The sequence below is a fragment of the Phasianus colchicus genome, chromosome Z (assembly GCF_987193195.1).
Source record: "Phasianus colchicus chromosome Z, bPhaCol1.hap1.1, whole genome shotgun sequence".
NCBI classification, from domain to species: Eukaryota; Metazoa; Chordata; class Aves; order Galliformes; family Phasianidae; genus Phasianus; species Phasianus colchicus.
In genome coordinates this window covers 42,777,607-42,800,320 of record NC_143476.1, presented here as the reverse complement: position 1 = coordinate 42,800,320, position 22,714 = coordinate 42,777,607, and the positions used below count along the sequence as shown (strand labels likewise).

Genomic DNA, 22,714 nt, shown 5'->3' with positions numbered 1-22,714 from the left:
CTGGAATTAAAGCCAGTTCACCAATTTCTTTTCCTTCAGCTGCCTGTTTTGCCACCTGATCCACCATCATATTCCCAGTTTCCTGTACAGTGTCACTCTTCTGATGTCTTTTACAATGTATAACAGCCATGCTGCTCTTTGTGAATTTGTTCTCCATGTGTGTAAGAAAACCTCGCTCTTTCCAGATGGTACCATGAGTGGATACCACCCCAAAAGCATATTTAGCATCTGTCCATATATTTAAGGTTCTTGTCAAGGCAGTTCTTTCAGCCTTCTGAGCAGAAGTCCCCACAGGTAATGGTTTGGCTTCATTTACCTTGTCAGTAGCAGTTACTGCATGTCCTGCCTTACAGTTTCCTTGTCTCACAAAGCTGCTTCTGTCAGTGAATCCAGGAATCCTCAGCGTTGTCCAACGGTTCCTCCTGTAGGTCTGACCAAGTGGCACAAACAGTCTCCATGCAGTGCACACTGCTGGCTTGGAGGTAGCTCTGCGTTGGTGTTCTGGGTGTTCAGCAAACTGCTTCCTTCTCTTTGATCAGTTGTGCTTTCTGTTGAGAAACTTGATAGCCATTTAAATCAAGAAATTCAGCAAACTCACAGTCCACTGTACACAGTCCTTCTGGTTACTGTAGTATCCATATACTGCAGTAAAGTTCCACTGTGAGATGGAGGAACCCAAATCTCAGGCTCACAAGTTGACCAGTTCTCAAAAATCACTGGACTGTTCTCACAACCCTGTGTAACACTGTCCGGGTTAGCTGAGGTTTTTTTTTTTTTTTTTTTTTTTTCTTATTTATTTACTATTATTTTGTTTTAATTATTATTATTATTTTTTCCTTCTTCCCTTATTGGAGTTTTCCTATTCAAAGGCAAATAATTTTAGACTTTCTTTGGCAAAACCAGGCAGAAAAAAAAAAGAGGTGTACTTCAAAGCCAGAACGGTAAACCCCACCTACTTATTCCTTAACTTGGTTAATAAAGATATACACCATGGGCTGTATATATTCAACATTTCTAACAATTGCCCTCAAATCTTGTACCAAACTATAGTTCTTGCCATCCAATTTTTCATTTGCAAGATCAGGGTGTTAAATTTAGGTTTCTATCCAATTAATAATCCAAAATTCAAAAAGTTATTTATTATTTCTTTTATCCTCCTACAGTCTTGTATCCTTAAAGGGCACTGCTTTAACCTGGTTGGGCTGGCTCCCGTCTTTAACTTAACTTTTATAGGGCTGCATTTTTGGCTCTGCCAGGCATTCCCAATGCCTGCAATCCTGTGTATACCTGATTTAGGATTTACCTAACTTCTATGGGTACAACATTGCTTTTCCCAGTTTGTGTTAAAGCCAGACTTAAAATTTTCCATCAATTGGTCTTGCTTGACACTTAGCTCCAATTTTCTCTACTGAATTTAATCTCTACATTCAACTGTTCTAATACATCATGCCCGAGTAACGATTTTGGAGAACCTGGCATGTACAAGAGTTTATATATTCCTACTTGTTCTCCTAACTTGTATTTAATTGGTCCCCAAAAAGTAAACTTCTCTTGCCAGAGTTCCTACAACTATTACAAAAATCATCTACGGGTAGTAATTCTTGATGTAGCACACAGTAAGAGGCATCCGTATCAGAAAATAAACCCTTTACCCTGCTTCCCCAGCTGCTTTCGGTCCAGCGGGGGTGGAACTCTCCCCGAGCCCTTCCAGGCTCCCCCTTACCTCTTCTTCTAGGTAAGGACATCCCTGTTACACCTTGCTCAACTTTGCCTTCCTCAGCCTGTGTTTTCCAAACCCTTTCCACTTTTCATACTTTCATCATTACTGAAATATAATGTTAGTAATTTCTGTTTCACATCCTCCCCTCCCCAGGCTTACAGTGCTTACACTGGGATATCGGGTTTCCCGAGATCTCTGCAGATGACGGCTATTCTCACATTCAATGTCCCGTCCCATCCCCACTCACAAGTCACACACCCTGCAGTTACAGCGGGAGGCTCCGGCCCCCAGCTCTCTCTCTCACTCCGAGGTGTTCTTACAAGCCGCGGTGGGGGGAGTAGTGCGGGGGATGTGTTCTCAACGACCCAAACTCTAATATCTCAAACTCACTGTTTTTCCTTAACCTTTTTGCCGTTGTTTTTTGTTGTTGTTGTTGTTGTTTGTTTGTTTGTTTGCTTTTCCACAATTCCACTATTTGTACACCCTCAATTGCACATCCATATACCATTACCAATTGCATATCCATATACCATTACCAATTGCACCATTACCAATTGCACTTCCATATATCATCAAGACAGTTTCTCCCACTGCCTTCCAAATCCACAAATCAAACAATACAGTTCTTCAACTTCCACAAACACTCAGCACTTGGTCTTGTGATTAGGGCACTCAATTATAAAATTGGTCCCATTACTCCATTTATGTTCCTGATTTCTTATTCAATATTCCCCCTGGCTCACCAGCAGTGTTTCTCCAGTGAGCAAAAATACAACCCAGGGGGTCTTCCCAGTATCACTTTAGACACCCTTTGTTCCACAACAGCCTCATATATGACATAGCATAGCACAGCATAGCACAGCACAACACAACACTTTCACAACATAAACATTTAACAATCACAAAGACAATGACAATAATAAGTACAATTTATCCTCAGGATCCTTCCTCTCTCCGCCTCCTTCCAGGGCCCAACCTGCCCTCTGTATTCATTTTCCACACTTGCATAGGTGCCCACCCAATCATACCTCTTTCCTTTCCAGTAAACAACATACCAAATAATAGACATCATTTCCATCCATGAGTAGAAATTTGGCTCCAGAAATTGATCTAATTGCTCTGCTACTTCTATAAGATCCTCAGTTAAGAATTTCTTTTCCTTCTTAAAAATTCCTTACTTCTCCGCTAGTGAGTGGGGAATTTACATAGCCTATTTCCCCTTGTCCCAGTGGAACCTCCCGTAAAGGATACATGAGGGCATTAGTATGGTTAGTTTTAGGGAAGGGGAAATTTTCAGTATCTCTTTTACATTGTTCTAATTCTTTCCTGAGCCCAGCATGCCTTCCTTCCTGTAGAGTAACCCCATTTGCTTCCCCATTTTCTCCTTCTGAGCCTACAACTATTGCCCCTGGTGCTACATTGGGGTTATATGGGGGAGGTAGATTCTTTAAAGGATCCTATTGATTAGTTCTCTTTTCTAGTTCCTCCCCTCCCTGGTCCGGACCTTTCCTTACTAGTAACAGACTGGCTTCTTGAATCCAGCAAGCAGCGTAGTCTGATTCCTCCTTTGAAAAGGGGGTTTTATTCTTTAAATATGAATTCAGAATCTGACACACCAAATCTTCGTCAGATCCATATTCTGGCCAGAATATTGATTTTCCCTGTATTGGCTCTCTAGGCTATGTTTGTATACAATATTTAAGCATTTTTATTTATTTATTTATTTATTTTCTCTTATCCATGTCCCTGGTCTTGGGATCATTTTCCAATTCTGAAACATTTTTCCCAAGGGGCTATCTTTAGGCACGACTTTGGAAACCTTTTTCCCCTGTCCTTGGGAGCTCCTATTCCCCATCCCTCCGGAATGCTACTGTGAACTACCCAGCCCACAGGTTACCACACTCCGATTCTCGGATTTAAGGCCAATCCCTCCGGAGCACCTCGCTCCGATTCTCGGATTAATAGGAGTGTACTGCTGGCACTTCGTCAAGTGTCCAGGGTACCGCACACCAACAGCTCCCTTCCGAGACTCTTCCTTTTACCAACACAGCCGCTTCGTCCGTCTCTGTCCGTGCCCCTCGCGGGACAACAGAACCGCAAATCGGGACTCAGCACTCGCTTCGCACTAAAAGTGCGTCTCAGTCACACACACTCACTCGAGTCTCCACCGACCCCCCAAGGTAAGAATCAAACTCCCTTACCTTGGTCCGTGCACGAAGTTACCGGGTCCCCAGGGGTCAATACCCGTGCCTACCTGCCCCTTGGCTTTCTCAGAGCCCGTCCTGTATGTAACAGTCTCGGTTTCTTATCGGCCGTCCCAAGGAGTCACCTCACCACCCAGACAGGAGCGCTGAAATCAGCAGGGTGCACCTATCCTGTCCAGGGCAGTAGGGAGACCTCCAAAGAGGCGATAATAATCCCGGACGAGCCCCCAAATTGTTGGAAACATCCAAATAATTTTTGTCAGGACGGTATCTCTGATAAAGCAGATTTTATTCGCGATTGCAATGGCGGGCGTCCCGCAAGCAGGAGCGCACCTATGGACACAAGATTACAGTCTTTATACCCTGTTTTTCCCTTTATCCATCCCCCTGCCCTGTTTCCCCATTGGCTGGGTACTCCAGGTTCACAATCTTATCAGTTTACGTTTGTTGATTCGTGTGTTATCTGGTGTAGCCATCCTGTTGTTTCCAAGATGTCTCGGTGCTCTTCTTGTATTGATATGATGATTGTCTCCGAAGTCTTCGTTAAACAAAGAGCACCGGGGGGGGGGATGATGCCAGGCCTTCAGATGTCTCTTCAGGGCTTCCTCGGCATACCATGCTTTGTTCTCTGGTTTGATCTCGTGCAGGATCTTCTTGCAATGTGTGTGACAAAATATACATATATACACCTATATACAGAGCGTGCATTCCTGGGAAGGTTTGTCTAGAAGATAAGCGATGTAAACTATCAGAGTTCTTCCCCAAGTTAAGTAGAAGGACTCCCAAAAGGAACTATGACAACAGAGTTCATGAAATAAAAATATTATCCAATTCTAATGCAGAAACAACATTTGATTCCCACACATAGAAATAGCTTTTCTTTTTACTGCCTGTTGTACTTAGGCTTGTCTTCTTGTGAAATAGATTTCAACATGTTTATGGTTTCTGAAGCGTACAGAGGACTACAAAGCTAAAACTTTTGCTCAAGAACATGGGCTTTTTTTTACCTGAGCAGAAACTTCACAGAATTTTCCTCATCAGTGCTCTGAACTTTATCAAATAGTTCAAGGGAGAAGGCACAGATGTGTGCATGCATACTCCAATAGAATGATATCCTTCCTTACTTCAATGTTTTCATTCATTTGAAAATAAATGATTTAGTAGTACCTTGGTATTTGGAATATTAGGAATAATGCCAGTTCTCTTGCCTGGGTAAAATGGTCAGCTGCAATAAGCTGGCTGCAGCGGATACCAACACAGTCAGTCAGTATGTATCTAGTGGCACTTACTGCTATCATTTTACCCAAGTTGGTAGCAAAGGTATCCTCAGGCTCTCTGGCACTCTGCTCCTACTTCAGCTTCTTCCTTAGGTGTTAACCCATCAGAACTTTGGTCAGTAAGATTCAGCTCTGCTAAAAGATTAATAAAATTCATCTCTAATTCAAGCTTAACCTGGAAAATTGATGACTCAGTGGAAAAAAAAAGAAAAACAACAACAACAACAACAACAAAAAAACTAGGCCAACCAACAAGTCAAGTGTGATTGCAAACAGCCAAGTGTGATTGCAAACAGCCTGTTTCTCACCTGGCAGTGATAATGCAGCACTTCCAAGAGATCTAGCAGGCTCAGGCCAGATAACACTCCCTCACTGATGTTCTACAGAGACTGTACAGGCTGCTCTCTAAAAAAAATTTTTAAAGTATAAAAAAAAAAAAAAAGAAAAAAAGAAGAAGAAAATAAAAATAAGAGAAAAAAAAAAGAAGAGAAAAAGGAGGGGGAAAGGAGGAAGGAGAAAGGGGAAGAGAAGAAAGAGAAAAGGAAAGGGAAAGCAAAAGGAAAAGGAGAAGTAGAAGGAAAAGGAGAAGGAGATGGAAAATGTTTTATTTTTCTTCTGCTCTGCTCTGCTCTGCAAAGGAGAACACAAAGTAGAATTTGGGGCAGAGAGAGCAGCACATTCTGGCAGCAAGTATACTCATTTTCTGGAAGATAACACTTTCTGTCAAGATCTACCTATAAAGTTTCATATACTGCTGTTGCTCTTCCTCACATTCAAGCTGAAAAGATCAGAAATTGTTTCCTAGGGACTCTGAGGCACAGATCATTTTTTCTATCCAGGTTTCTGTATGAATGAAGACAATAAGGGAAAAAAAAAACAATGAGGAATAAAAATGGGGTAAAGGAAAGCCTGAAAAGATGTGGGTAGAAGCTCTATTCACAATGTAAATTCTACACAGCCTACTGAAGAACTTCAGTGTCAGGAAATATGGGCAAATTGAGTTTAGTGTACTGAACTCCATTCATAGTGATTCTCTTTGGTGGATGTCAGGAAATGCAACAAACAAAATTTTTAAATACTACCACTCCAAAAACAAACTAATCTCAGATGCCTCCACCTCCAGAAAGGAGCACTATTCATTGAACAGAACTTGTAAATCGTTCTGCCCAGATTCTTCTCAGTCTCTGCATGAGAGTCTTCTGCTACACTGGCTTCTGCTAAGCTTTGATTTCCATGCCCTGTGACAGCTCATATGTAGAATTCTTCAGAAATACCACATTCCACAGCATTAAGAAACACTGAAGAACGATCTCTCAGAGATCATCAATGACATGTCCAGAGTTACCACAGTGCAATTATTGAAAAGCAACAGAGAGATATGAAATTCAGAAATTTGTGCCCAAAATTTGGTCCTACTGACTTTGGATGTGCTCCTGCTTATCTGTTTGAATTCATTTCCCTTGTGAGCAAGGGAAGGCAACTTTCTATTTGCATTCTGGGAATTCACTCCCACAGTATCTGTTACTTAACAAATGCAGAGCTTGCTCATGTAGTGTTTCTGAATTACACTGATCTGCCCAGAGTATCTGTTTTTCAGCAAGCAGCAAGGGATTCATTACACAGGTAATGGTACTCCTATTGCATAATGAGAGTGCTCAGGAATCTGGAAACTGTTGGGACTGGAATTCATGGTAGATCACTAGAACTGATGCTGAAAAACATGTTTTTCATCTAGAAAGTTACTCAACTGCTCAATTAAATTGAGCTCTGTTGCCTCATTCCTGAAGATGGATTAGAGCTCCAGAGTGCAAAGTCAACAAGCTATTTCTTTTCTTCTGCTATTAAAATACCTGTATAAATTCAGTGAAGTCTTTATGTTGTGAATTCTCAGTGCTTCTAATTAAAAAATGGGTATGTAATCTTCCTTGCCGACCAGAATCACTGAGCAGAAACACTGCCAACTCAAAGACACCTGATATATATATTTTTTTCATTCATATTTAGCAACAAAGGCAATAAAAAATACTTGTTAACATCAAGTGGACCAGAAAAAAAGAAAAAACAGAAAAAGAATAGAATCTTGTAAAATGTTTTTACTGCCAATGATAATATAAATACCAGATAAATTAGGTTATGATCAACTAATTTGATTGCTTCCTTTCAATATATCTCAGCTTTATCACATCTACAGAAGTCCAACGGGTACATTTTTCTTTAAAACTTCATGATATGGAGAAGAATGGGATCTTTCAGCTGGAACTTTTTCTACAATTAGGCCACTCATTTTCAAAGAGGGCAAGAAATAATTGTGTTGGAAAATAAATAAAGCACAGGTTCTCAGAAATTTGGTGATTTGGAGACTACAACTGAGTAGCCTCCTGGCCTCCAAATGAATGCTCATCACTGCTTCTTCATGTAATGCTGAAAATGTAAACAATTGCTGTAGGACAGATTGTTCTATTCTAAAAAGGAGGCAGACAGGCTACCAAGCATCTCAGCATTGCCATGTTCCAAATGTCACAGGCAACTGAAGGGTTCCATGGAAATGATTTGCCTGCTATGAAAGTAGCTCTGTTTATGAGCTGCAAAGTTCTCTGAATCGGATGTCTGCTGTTCAAAAGTGTTACTTCTGGCCAGAGTTTTCAATGGGACCTCAGGGAGGCATTCTGGACAAGTATAGGAATTGTCCATAGAAATTTAGAAGAGATCATTCTTTAAGTATATACTATATTGTACTTGGTCATTTAGTGACCATTTTCACTGACACACAGCTCCCTCTCAGTGGGCCTCACTCACAAAGCCAGAAATTTGTCAGATCTTCAAGATTTCTTTTTACTTGGTCTACTCATTGTAAGACTGCACTGGACAGCAATACACAAACTCTTTGGAAGCTTGCTTCCTTTCACAGGACTGCCAGGGTACATAAACCAAAACCAATGTGTAAGCTTCCCAACTTTAAAATACATTTATGCAGAGAGCACAACTAAGAAACTGGGAATTCCCTTCTGTGTGCACGGAGTCATCCACAGAGCCATTTGAGACAGAAACAAGCAAGCAATAGAGATAAGGGAAAACTGAAATATTCACTGGATTCTGTAATCAAAATGTGCCCTATCCTGTATCTTAAAGTATCTTATCTCCCTAAGTAGCAAGTCCCAGCAGGAAGCAGAGACAGGCCTTAACTGAGGTATTATCTTGACATTCAGCAGGAGATTTAACAGACCTCTGAGACAGACACACAAAGCCAGCAGGAAAAGGGAATATTATTTACATGTACAAAATACAAAAATAAAGCTGTAGGAAGGCACACAATAAGAATTTCTCCACTCTTTACATCTTAGATTTCGCATCCTTGTGACATAGCCCACTACCAAATAAATTTCTGCTCTGGAAAGGCTCCAAGCTCTAAAACAGATGTTGATGTCAGTAAGTGAGTCACAGTGGAAACAAGAAGTCCTGCAGGGTAGTCATAAAACAGAAGATGAGGGGGAAAAAATTAGATTGCTAAACCAACTCTATTATATCTGAGAAATAACTTTTAAAAATAGGCTAAAATAGCAACATTTAAATCACTGACACCATACATAAGTCCTAGGTGTACGTTTTTCTTTAAAATGTTGTGGTATGAGGACAATGGGTTCTTTCATCTGGAACTCTTTCCACAATTAGGCAATTTGTTTTCAGCTGAACATGTTACAGCCACTTAGGTATGTTTTCCTTCTTCTTTCATTTTGTATCTTTTATTGAAATGTACACGCATGCCTTATCAGATGCAGTCTATTTTCTACTTGGTCTAATTTCTTACTCCTTTTCCTATTTCTTGATGTGGAATTTGAGTTCCGCATTATATTTGGACATCAGAGCTTCAGATGCATCTACCATGATGCAAGAGCTTCAGAACAGCCCTGCAAAAAAAAAAAAAGATTTTGGATCAGTCTCCTGGAATTGTTCATCCTCTCAGCAACTATATTTCAGGCTCTATGTCATCCATAAGGCTGAAACTGATAAATATGCTGAAAAGGTCATGTTGTGCAGTAGTTGCTAAAGGGATACTACAAAAGGGCACAAGCAGTAAGTCTTGTGGAAAAAATTTACACACTCACTCTCACACATTTACAGTCCTTCTTTCCAGAAAGTCAAAATTGCTTGCTGGAACAGAGCTAATCTAATTATTAATCTAGCTAATACTTTCAGTACCTTCTTTTGCGAAGTTTTCTGCTACGAAATACAGCTGGTACATTTTCACAGATAACCTGGGGCTTTTACAACTACAGAGAAGAAAGGAAGAATGCTTGCAACTGTAATTCAGGTCCATTTCAGCAAGGTAATTACCCAGCTCTTCCAAACTTAAGGTATACATAAGGTATTAGTGAAATAAGCTCTTAAATTTTAATTCCAGTGACTCCCAATCTTTTCAACGTATAAGATTTTACGAAGGACATGGCTTTTGTTTTGATAAGTTTTAATTCATCTATTTAGTATTTCACTGCAATCCCATCATAATGTATGTAAAAATGCAAACACAACTGTAATTCTGTTTCTCTTCCTTCTGCTTCCAGATAGCTAGTACAAAATAAAAGCAGAGACATATCTGTTTTGGTACCGGGCTTAAATCCAGAAATAGTCTCAAAGCACTTTTTTTTTTTTTTTTTTTTTTTCTTCTTGCAGCAAGGCTTGAGTATTGGAAACTCACCTTGGATGCAGACTTTTTATGATAGATGTGAATACAGAAACAAAGCATGCCAGCTTACCTCACAAGATAAAATAATGGGAATATTTGCTTTAGCAGAACTCATAGGGAAATGGGTAATGTTTGGTAGGAAATTTTTGAAGATAAAATGAGCCCTGACTCATCAATAAAGTAAACTAAACTTCAGTAGCAAGCAACCCAGGAAACTGGATTTCTTTATTAATTTTTTTGGCTGCTGCTTTCCCATGCAGTGGCACAGATCCCTTGAAATGACAACCAGCAGTTGGGCCAAAAGAAGGTCCCAAAAAAGAGCAGTCTTAGGAGGACAGGGAACTTTAGCAGGAATACTTGCTGCCGCTGAGAACTTTGAAATGTAAGTGGTGGGAAACCTGAGAATCTGGCTGCAAGAGGGGCACGGCCTGACATACCTCTTGTGTCTCTCTCGAAGAACTAGCCCAGTGTTTTATGGCTACAGCTCAACCCCAGGAAAATCTGTTGTGCACACACAAATTCCACCTGAACACCAGAAAAGGACAGACCATGGAATACGTGAAGGTTAGCCCCGGTTTCTCTGCAAATCCAAAGGATTTGATGAGAAAGAAATCCACTGCTATGAAGTATAGCTTACCAATGCAACACTAAACATTGCTCCCTGACATCAGGACAATCACAGCAGAGATGGGTGGGGGGCTTTGGAGGATTTTTGGTTTTCATTTTGCCATTATCAAGGAGAGTAGATGAAAACATGGGATGGGTAGAGTGGGGAAGAGGAGGCATCAAATATAGGTTAACAGAAAGTAAGTTTCATGAATTTGTGGCAATTTTACACTGGTGCTGTACATCTTTAACAGAGTTTCCTTTTAAAAGCATTTATTCTGCTACTAATAGTTGCCAAAATTATTCTGAAAAGCAAATGAGAATTTCTAAGAGTGCAAGAGAAACCAGATCACTAGGCCGAAGAAACGTTCAGTGAGGGAACAGATATTTTTTAACCTTGTTTTTCTGTGCTCTTGCATTTCCTGGGAAATAGAGCAGTTTTTAGGTCTGAAATAACATCTATCCCAGGGCTGGAATTTTTCTAGATTTATTACACGGTGCCCAATGTGTCCTCTCTTGGGTGTTGCTAACACGGATGGAGACTAGAGTTTTCCGGCTTCTCAGCAAATCCACACTTGAAGTGCAAGTTTTGAGTTCGTGCAGTGCATAAGTGTAGGTGTGTTCCTTTCCTGTATCTATCTGCCAGTGCTCTTCCAAAGCTGACCAAACTATTTGTTTGGAGTCTAGCAATGTCAGCAGGTATGATTTGCATCTGAGCTGTCTCTCCTGAACTAATCTGTGGAATCTCCCTTACAGTCCATTTACCCTGTCGAAATACACCACAGGTGCAGGTGTAACTGAGATCCAGGACTTGAAACACAAATGGAAACCATGATGTCTTTTACAACTGACTCAAAGGTAAATACTTATCTTTCTAAATAAATTAAACAGCGCTTTGAAAATTTAATAGAAGTTTATCTGTCAAACCATCTATTCTGCACTGTGAATTATTCTCAGTTAATTTGTACAGGTTTTTCTTAAAACAATTGCAAATTCCAAAGGTCAAGCTCTTCAATTCTATGCCGCTGTTGCATCCATTGCAGTTGACTATAATCCCATGCAGACAGGCAGCACAAGTCTTCACTGTGCAGATATTCCTAGAAGCAATCTTACTCCTCTCTAGGAGGTATTGAAACACATCCTTAGGCCTCTTTTCAGGAATAGCTGTTGGAGATTCATGAGCTCAGGATCTTCCAGAACAGAAGCTCTCTTCTCTGTGTGCTGTATTTCAGACTAAGGATGAAGTGCAGATTCTTCTTCAGGCAGCAGGATCTGTGATCTTTTGATGGTTTCAGTCTAATAGGGATTTTCACTTGCTGCCTGAGGGAGAACAACCAATATCTGCCATTTTGGAATTTGTACAACTGGAGGGTTGGCTGCTCCAAACATTTAATGAAAGGCTATGAATCCTCAGCTAGCTGCTCCACCTTACTAAGGGTGACAACGTTTTGAATACCTATGATTCAGGCTGTCCAAATAATTTCTTTTTATGAAAAAAAGTCATGAAGGCTGTGGGTTGTCATTTTCTAGCCACGTAATACAAATGGATGAAACAGCCATGTTCTCCACAACATTAATGAGGCAGTTTACAATGCATTCTACTATAAAGCTTCCGCTCAGTAAGGGATGACAGAATCAGGGTCTTCTGGTGGAGCCTAATGTTCATTTTATTCATGTTATCCAGTTGGCATAATCAGCACCTCAGATCTATCTTTTATATGTAAACTAGATTGATGGTCAAGTGGAAGCTGTTCTGCCACCACTTACCAAATGGTAAGATTAAAATCATTGCCAGGATGACAAAGACATTCTCTTCACCTTTTGACACTCTAAGCCAACAAATTTTGCCATTACCCTTTGAAAACACCACAAAACAGAGTGTAGCAAAGAAATCACAAACATGCTCCCACAAAGCCCAGAATTTGTCTAGTGAATTTCAAATCAGTCAAAAAGAAAAGGGACAGGCCTGAAAAGGCAAACACATAAAATTTTCCAAGTTTAGATTAATTTTACCAAGGCACAATAATTCTCAGAATTAACTTAAAGGCTGGGATGGATGCCTGAGGTGGTAGGACAAAAGCACTCATCCATTATGACTTTTCAGCGAAATGTTAACAATCTTTTTCCTTGCACGGAAGCACCAACTGCATTACTTGCAGGCTGGTTTCTGCTCTCACTGTAATTGAATACTTCGGATGCCACCTCCTGGATACTCAGCACTACTGCACTGTACCAGCAGTTTCCCATCTGCTTTCCCAAATCTTTTATTTACAGACCAATACGTTTTAACTGTACTCTTATCCTAATCCAAACAAACACTTGACTATCTGTATATTTCACACTATCAAACAACACAGTCCTAAGTCTGTGTACAAGAGATCAGAAAAGCCTGCACCTCAGATGCAAGACAGATGTGAGTTCTACAGAGGAGGATGGGAGGTGCTGCAGTCTCGCCTACCCAACAGCATGGCAGTACTGACCTAGAGGGATCTGTGCTCTGCCCAGATCTGCCAACTCCTATCAAATCTAACCTTGTCTAGAATGAACAGGAAGGTGAAACAAGAACTCCTTTAAAATCAGTAACTGTGCATCAGAGATTTAACCAACATGATGAGGTAGGTAGGACTGGTTGTCAAGCAAAAAATGGCCAAATGCAGGTTCGTTGTGAGGAAAAAAAGAGAGAGAGAGAGAGGGAGATTTTGCATCTATTTGGCATTTGTTTACTTTCATGACATCAGACACAAAGTATAGTCATTAATAAGAGTGAAGCATTTTTAAGACTGAAGTGAATGTCTCTGTGGGGACAGTGCATTGCAGCACAGAGAAACTGATGAAATTCTGTGTGACGCTCAGATGGAGGGCAGCATCTTGGTAGATAGAAAGGAGATTTCTGGCCCTTTGTGAATAGGAGTTTTTAAGGCTGCTGCAGCTACATATATGCTACAGTGCCCAAATGGAACTACAAGGAAATGTAAGCTAAAAGTGAAAATAATAATTCTGGATGTCTTAGACTGTAAGACACTGATCTATGTCAGGGCATGTCTGTGCTGTAAGTCAGCTGAAAGTGTGAGAATGTGACAGGGTATCTACATACTCCTCAACAATTGACTCCTATGTGACCTATGTGAATAAGACCAAGGGTTGTAAGTAAGCATTTGAGCTAAACCAGGGGTCATGCATAGTTAAAAAGAGAGTGGACAGTCACAAGCACAACTACTCCTGTAACTGCAGCCACCAGTAACATCTGGCTTCTCTCATTACAGATTTACTTCCTCCCAGTAGTGTTTAACAGTCCCTACTGGCGTTATCTCTGTGCTAGGACTCTTCAAAGGCTTGGGGTATTTTGACACAGTGAAACAAGTATCACACTGCCAGGAAATGTGGAGGCCATGGCTGGATGCCCTAATCAAAACCTCTGTTCATGAACAAGAAGGCCAGAGGCACAGAGCAGCAGACACAATCCCTATGTTTATTAAAAAACAGTGCTATCCCATTGTAACATATCACATTTATTTTAGTTAAGCAAGGCAACACACACACACACACAAACACAAGTATATTTATAAAAAACTTTACAACAAATATTGTTTGTATATTTGAAATTTGCTTTCTACATTCATAATCTCCCTGTGCATTTACAGTATATTTTTTTCTGTTTCAGTGTACGGCATAAAATCACCCAGCATTCTCCATCTGTGATTGTCTGCATATCATTGAACTATAGAACTGCAGGGGCTGGAAGGGACCTCAAGAAATCGAGTCTAACCCTCCTGTAAAGTAGGTTCGCTACAATAGATCACGCAGGTAGGTGTCCAGACAGGTCTTGAATATCTGTATAGAAGGAGACTCCACAGTCTCTCTGGGCAGCCTGTTGCAGTGCTCAGTCACCTTTACCATAAGGAATCCTAGAATCCTTACAGTTGGATGAGACCTTTAAAGATCACCTAGTCCAACTCCCCTGCAATGAATAGGGATATTCACAGCTAGATCAGGATACTCAGACCCCAATCCAGCCTCGCCTTGAAAGTCTCCACAGATGGGGCATCCACCACATCTCTCCGCAACCTGTGTCAGTGCTTCATCACCTCTGCCCTCATCATGCCCTTCTCTGAATGCACTCCAACAGGTCCATGTCTTTCCTGTACTGAGGTCTCCACATCCTGGAATTCCAAAAATAACTGGAATGATAGCAGGAAAAGATGGAGAAATGAACATACTCAATCCAGCAAAATCAGAAAATTAAGCTTGGAATATTTACCTATTTTGCTATTCCTCTTAAATGGGATCTAGATATTTCCTCCCCGTCTGACTTCACACAATGTCTCCCTCCTCCCAGTCTTTGTGCCACAACCTCCAGGTCACCTGCCTTGGATTCCACCTGAGCTATTTCCCCATCCACTGCCACCTTTGCCTTTTCACCTAGTAAAGACAACTCTGCTCGCTAATAAATTCAAAGCAATTTTCTAAGATGAGATTTAGACTTACATGGCACCTGTCATCCACTGCACAGGTTTATTTAAATCTACTAATTTCCAAGGGAGCCTGAGAATATTCATGATAAAATTCACTACATAAGGAATGTATTATTTATTTAAATACAAATCAATGATATTCAATGTTCAGAGGGTTGTGACAATTTTCTTACAAGCTGTAACTAATTTTTTTAAAAACAAAACAACCAAGCAACTTTCCTAAAATTGTTTAGCCAGTCTTTGACCAAACCTCAGAAATATAGGTCAAATTGAATTAATACAATTACCACTCACTCTCTGCTTCATTCTGTGTTTCAGTCATTTACTTGTCACTATAAAGCATTATTTAAGGAAGAAAAGCTTTCCATTCTGTCTGGGCATAAAAGACTTGGTGAAACAGAATGCTTTTTATTCTGGGGTTGCCCTTACCTTCATTTCCTTTCACTCTTCATCTGCACATTGCTAGGGCGATTTTACTAAGGCAGGAAGACAGATGTCAACTGTTTTAGGAAAACAACAATGAAGCATCTACGTGAAATTTCTATGCAAGCCTGTTAGGACCCAAACTTTTTGAGGATTTTCCTTCTTCCCACTAGACATATAGCAAATTTACATTCCGTCTGTGGTCTCATCCCCTTTTTATCAGCTTGCATAGAATTGTGGGATGTTTGCTTTCCTTTAGCATTGTTACATTGTACAAGCTTTGTGGAAGAAGACGGTGCTTCACTGCAGTTACCCATGGGCATCAATTAGTTTCTCTTCTTTCATCTACATTCTCCTGATATGCAGTAATGATGCCTGGTCACACTGAAGAACAGATATTATCATTAGGCTCTCAAATACATAAACATGTCTGTTACCTCAGGAGAGCAATGCAAGGAATAAATGTGAATTTGAGCTCAAGTGCACAAGATGGTCAAGAACCCACAGATGCAGGGTTAAATACATATAAGGGTTATTTTTCTGCTTCATCACTCAGTTCTGTAAGTAATATAGTTCAGAACTGATGTTGCGTCACCTTGTGGAATTCACAGCTACACAGCATCAGTCAGAGCCAGATCAAACCTACTGCTGGAGGCAATAACTTTTTGGTCTCAGCTTGCTATGTTTCAGAAATGTGGTTTCTTTGCACAAGCCAGACTTACCGGACTAGAAAATTCATCAAGCTGTTCATTTCAATTAGCTGTCACAATACACAGAATGAATTTCAGCACTTCTCAGCATTCCATACAGGCTTCTGAAGATCATTTTGAAGCAGGCAAAGCCAGAGGGAGGATCAGGTAGGTCACTGCCATTAAAAACACTTTAATCGGCTTCTGTGGAAGTGAAACTGCTGATTGCTCATTAATGCACCCAACATCTTTCTATATTCAAGATTACTTTGAAATCAGATCTTGACATATTTACTCCCTTTACTTTTGTGCTTTCTGCTCAAGTGAGAGCATGAGAAACTCATTTATTCAGCATTCTCTTCCATGGTCTTTAGCAGGAAGCAAATGTGTCAATTTTATTCCTGATTGATACCATGTCAGTAGAGGTTATGAGTGAATATATTTACTGTTTAGAAAACAGAGCAGCTCTGGAAAAGAAACAAATCAAACTGAAAAAATGTCAAACTAAAACCTACGCATGCATAATAAATCAAAATACTGACCACAGAATCACAGAATCATAGAATTGCTCAGCTTGGAAAAGACCTTAAAGATCATCAACCACAACCTAACCACAGATGTAGACATTGAGAAATGCAACTTCAGGCTATTTATGCAACTTTTAAAAACAAAAGTTTGGGGTAATATTCTTTCAGTTTCACCCTCCCAGCTGATATGCCATGAGAAGGCAGGCCCCAGTAATTAGTGCAGCAGGGTATTCTCATTAATCAGCACCTTAGCAGCATAGCAGTGTGCCCAAAACACTGCAACAGATCAGTTTCCGCAGCCAAGCCGTCCCTTCAGCTCTGTGGGATGCAGGACTCTGTAGCAGCATGGGGACTATATCAGAGAAATTCTCAATGTTTTTAAACCATCCACAGCCGTCTTCATTAACCAATGCATTATTACTGAAACAGTGACAGCATGACAAAGGCTGCAGATTTTCAGATAGACGTGCGGAACAAAATTGTAGAAAGTCTGCAGCATGACCATACATACAATTAAAATGAACAGACTACAAAGACAGATGTAGTCCCCCTGACCTTAATGATGTTGATGTATACATATGAACCTTCCCACTCAGCTGCTGATAAGGAATGACAGACAATACTACAAATTAGTGAAGGTCGATAGAGCAAGAGGCAGCAGTTAGTCAATTACAAATGCAAACCCTTTCCTAAAGCATCAAGTTCTGTGTTTTCTCAGTATAATCAACTGCCTGAGTCACAGAGTGTAATAAAATTGACTTGTTTTTCCTTTGTCTAATTGATTGATGCCTGGAATTGCATGAACTTTAGGTGTGCTAGAATTTAAGCCTTAAAATCATATAGTAAAAGGCAGACATCTAATTAGTCTGTCTTTGTGTCTAACGACTGCTTCTGCTATGTCCTGGTCCATCCAACCATGACAAAGTCTTTGCTTTGAAGGTGTTCACAAAATTAAAAAAAAAAAAAAAAATGTTTACAAGCTATATATGAACTCTACTGGGTGCTACTAGAGTTGCTATAGCAAAATAACTCTTGTGTGAAGAGTAAGGATTGAATTACAAGTGAAAGGGGAAAAGAACTTTCCTCAGGTGACATATATTCTTTTAGCAGAAAGGTGATGAAAATAATGAAGCTCATTTTCTTCAAGTAACAATGCGTGGTAATATTCTTGATTCATTGCTCAGAATAAATCACCTAAAATCCTAAATAGCTTTAGCAATCTGTTTTTTCCCCTTCCCCTCTATGAGACTGCCAGGTTATTTGTGCCCTTTAGAAAGCTACATAACAATTTTCAAGTGTTGGGTTTTTTTCCCTCTACATTTCCCACAGATTTTGAGCTTAACTTGCAATGAGTTACAAATGGCCACAAAGCTTGCTCCCTAGTGATTAAGTAGCTACAACTGCAGTTGTAGCCTAAGAGAGCTGCTGCTTTACACCACACCAAGGAATTTGTATACATACTTGAGCTTCAATACTATTGCTGAGTTTTACCTGTAACTAAGCATTGGACAATGGCCTCAAGTTTGGCACTTGAATTTTCAAAGGAAACCAAGGACACCCACATCTCATTGCAAGCTTAACAAAATCTCAACACAAATTATTTTATGACCATGTATCTGATTTAAAAAGCAGTTGGATGTGGAAGATCCACTGAGTTTACCAAGTTTCTATGACACTCTTTGTTTGAATTGATACTCACTGACGTTAGACGTTGGAAAGCAGTTGTAAAACTCCACTGCTATATGATCTCCAGTATGGAAAGTCTGATATAATGAGGAAGAAAAAAAAAATTGAGTATGTATTCAAAACAACAGTGTATAATTTCTCATTAGGATAAGTCAACCCTAAGTCTAGTGTTACCATTAATTAATTTTGCTTCGCAACACATTATTAATTAAGGTCATAATAATGCACCAGAACGTATAGTCCCAGCAAAGAGACTCCTTCTGAAATCAGAAATTACAGAAAAACAGCTTGAAAAGCACATTCTTTGAAACCAAACAAAATTATAGCCTACATTTATGCGCTATTTGGTGAAGAAGTATACACAGTCTCTTCTCTCCCTAATCACACTATTTTTGTATGTAAATTTAAACTTACATATATAGATAAATAAAATATACAAGTTGAAAAAGCACCTACCAAATTCACTGAGTTTCCAATTGTTACATTAGTACTTTCTGTGCTCCACTAAACCTCGAGCCACATTTTCTAACAGTCTCTATCTTTAGGCTGGGAAATTTCCTAGCTGTTTTCCTTTTCTCTCAGCTGCCTCAATATAAAAATTATTAAAAATATTAAAAATGCCTCAATAGCGTATTTCCCTTGAACTGATATTTCTTCTCAACCATCTCTGCGTTCCCTAGTGTTATACTGCTATTTCTGGACTAAACAATGCATTCTATCACTGAAGAAGATTCCTTCCCTAAGAGGCAGATCCATTTATTTGCTATTACTCTCTTCTTTTACCAAAGGACTACTTAGTTGAAAAAAACAAAATTTATTTTCAGCATTCCTGAAAACGCTTCAACTGCACACCACAAAATTCAAGTTCAACAACACTCTTCTGCCCATGCTGAAGTTTGGATGTGAGGATCTATCATTTCCTAAAAATATTAAAACAGCATTTTATGTTGCCAGAGATGGCATCTAGACCTACAGTAAAAGGCCAAGGAAAGTGGAATTATTTTAGTTACTCACACGATCTGTCACAAATACAAACATTTTATTTGCAGATGCAAAACAGTGAGAAGTAAGTGGAGTTTGAGACTCCTATTGGCCGTATCTACTAAACTGTATATGTCCTGTCACTTTCAGCTTAACACTGACATGTCTCAGAAATCCTTTAAAAATTTTTCAGCTTCTATTCAACTCTTATATAGTTCTAAGGAAGCTCACAATAGGCCCTGGTATGAGAATGTTTTTGCCACTACTGTCTTGTGTAGTCAACTTTTACAGAAATGTTTCACATCACAATTCTGTAATTCTGTAGTTTCCGTTCCATTGAAAAGCTCTTAATACAATAATGTCAAGAAAAAATGAGTAAAAATCAGAAGTCTCTGTCTCCATCATCCACTTTTTAAAACAAATGACTAGTATAAATAAATTTTAGGAGTCCATGGGATTTCCCATATAAATGATAGCGAAAAGTTTTTTTTTGAATGGATGATGACATTAGTTTCTCACTAGAAAGATATGTTGACAAATACTAAGGCAAAATTTGAAAGATTAAAAAACTCCAGCTCTTTTCATTACTAAACATTAGCTGTACTTATCTCTTTCTCAAGGGAGAAATAATGCGGGTTTTGTGATAGTCTAATCACTTCAAATATAGTAACACTTGTCAAATGAAATTACTTTCAAGAGAATATCTAAACACACATTTCTTTGGACATCAAAGTCTTTGCATCATGTTTAAAGAGGCATGAGAAAGACTGAAGGGAAAAGTAAATTGAGGAGGAGAAACAACTGTTCTTACAGATCCATGCCTTGTTGTACCTAGTTCCTCTTGCACACATTGCATATGTTGGCAGGACCAGGCAGTTCCTGCTATGCTGGATACTTGCTGCCTGTGGAGCAAGCATATACAAAGGACCAAGGCTCTCAGCATCTTCACTGTAAAGACACAAAAACTACTTCTCTGATACTCTCTTAATAGCTATATCTCTATGACTAGACACACTGTGCACTGTGCATACCAGTTTCATCTCCACAACAGTGCAAAAGCATATCATATGTGTCTCCAGGAGTAAAAGGAAGGATTGTTCTTATCCAGCACAGACCAAAACCACTGGCTAAAGTATACCCACATATGGACAAAAGGTCACCAACATGCCTTAGAAACACAACCATGCAAATCTCCTATCATTTGATTAACAAATCTTGAACTGACTCTAATAATTTATTACACGGTAAGTGCTCTATAGATTTGACAAAATGTCAGCTTGCCCATGAAGGCCAAAGAGGACCACAATGGGAAAATTAGGGAGACCAACTGACAAGCAAGTTTAAAAAAATAAATTAATTAATTAAAAGAAAAAAAAATAGCTTATAGAAAACAGAAGCAAAGGCAGCACAAAATTGTATGTTTCAGTTTTAGTTTAATATACAGCCTTATGAACCATAAACAGTTGTAATCTCACACTGAGATACAAAAAAAAAAAAAAAAAAAAAAAAAAAAGGAATACATTGCTAGTAGGTTTAAAGGCAGTGTTAACAGACAGTAGTTAGCACAGCAAGGCAAATGAAAGAATTTATATGCAGATAAACTCAGAGACTCTCAGAAGTAATCTTTAAGTCTGTCCAATCAAAAAGTAGACATCCAAGAGAAAGAATCTGATAATTTATTCGTTGGAAAACTGGGTAATCTGGTTTTTAGCAACCTGTCAGACAAAAGCCAAAGCGTAGATATTTAAACAGTCTTTCTAAGAGATGGGTCAGAGTATGCCCTAATTTGGGAATGGGGCATATTAAGAAAGAAGTCAAGGAGGTTATGATATAATTCTTAACATAAAGGAGATGTTGAAAATCAAGGAAAATGCAGGAGAAAAATTTGAAAGGATGAAGAAACATAAGCATTCCTGAAGAGATATCTGCAATATCTCATGCTTTTTTAAAACATGAACTATATTTGCAATATATGAGAATTAAGGTTCTCATATGAATAAACTGTAGCTTGAATGAGAAACGCCTTGTGAGACTGCAAACCTGATTTCTTTGTTTCACAGACAGACAATTCTCCTAAGAGAATAGAAAAAGGCACTGGTGAAATTTGCATGTCTTTATGCTGAACTTAGCTTTCTGTTTTTTTCTTTCTCTTCCCCAAGAACATTCACAGGGACAAGCTCAAAACTTGTGTGATCCACACTGCTGTGAACATTCGCAGCTAACCAGATAGCTCACTGACTCGCAAAACGTGATCATGAGATGCTGCCATCATAATGATGTTTGAAGTTAACCATTTTACAGCTTGAATGAAAGACATGCATGGCTAGTTAACACTTCTCACCTATTAAGGAACAGAACTGGTCTGCAACGTTATCTGAAATCATTTTGTCTCACTATGCTCTACCACATACACATTGATTCCTTTAAAAGAAATCAAAAGGTATTTTGAGTCTGAATTGCTGCTAAAGCTGTAATGACATTTCAGTGGGATTCCATCAACTTTCCTGAAATCATGCCATATTGTTCCATGCAGCCTTAAAAACTGATGACCTATGCATAACATCACCATTAATACTGTGTCACTTTATTAGAACACACTTTTGATCCAAGAAAACACTGAAATATAAACATACCATAAAGTTCCCTGTGTCTGTGTTCTCTAAAAGTGCCATTAAATATAAAATCTTTGGCACTGCCAAACTCATGACTTCACCAAGGACAACTCATGCCTAACAAACTTGGTGGCCTTTTATGACAGAGTTACAGTGTCAGTGGATAAAGGAGAAACAACTGACATCATCTATCTGGACTGTCGCAAAGTATTTAATGCTGCCCTGTGTGAAATCCTAGTTGCCAAAATGGAGAAAAACGGATTTGATGGATGGACCACTGGCTAGATAAGGAATTGGCTGGATAGTCACACTCAAGAGAGTTGCAGTCAACAGCTCAATGTGCAAGTGAAGACCAGTGACAAGTGGCATTCCTCAGAGATCAATACTGGGACCGGTGTTATTTAACATCTTTGTAGGCAACACAAACAGTGGGATCAAGTGTACTCTCAGCAAGTTTGCAGACAACACCAAGCTGAGTGGTGGAGTTGACACGCGTGGGGTAAAGGGCTCATGTGGAACAGGTTTCTGAGAAAGGTTATGAATGTCCCCTCCCTGGAAGCATTCACAACCAGGTTGGATGGGGCTGTGAGCAACCTGGTCTAGAGGGAGGTGTCCCTGCCTGTAGCGGGGGTCGAAACTAGGTGGTCTTAAAGGTCCCTTCCAACCCAAACCATTCTACGATTCTATGGTTCTATGATTCAGTGATTACATAGTATCATTAAAATATTTTTTGTCAAACTGAGTAGATTTAATTAAAATCTGTTATATTGTACCATATAGCAATAAAGCGCACTGGTAAAGACAAAGGCAGCATGCAAATGTTATATGCAGTTCTG

At 39.4% G+C, this 22,714-nt stretch overlaps 1 long non-coding RNA gene across 1 annotated transcript; it reads right to left on the bottom strand.

The window, feature by feature from the left end:
* Nucleotides 1-8,227: 8,227 nt before the first annotated feature.
* Nucleotides 8,228-19,771, bottom strand: LOC149912918 (uncharacterized). Its single transcript, XR_016462064.1, has 3 exons — nt 18,299-19,771; nt 16,106-16,248; nt 8,228-9,106 (listed from the first exon to the last, which is right to left on the bottom strand). It is a non-coding gene; the product is annotated as an uncharacterized LOC149912918 (long non-coding RNA).
* Nucleotides 19,772-22,714: the final 2,943 nt, after the last annotated feature.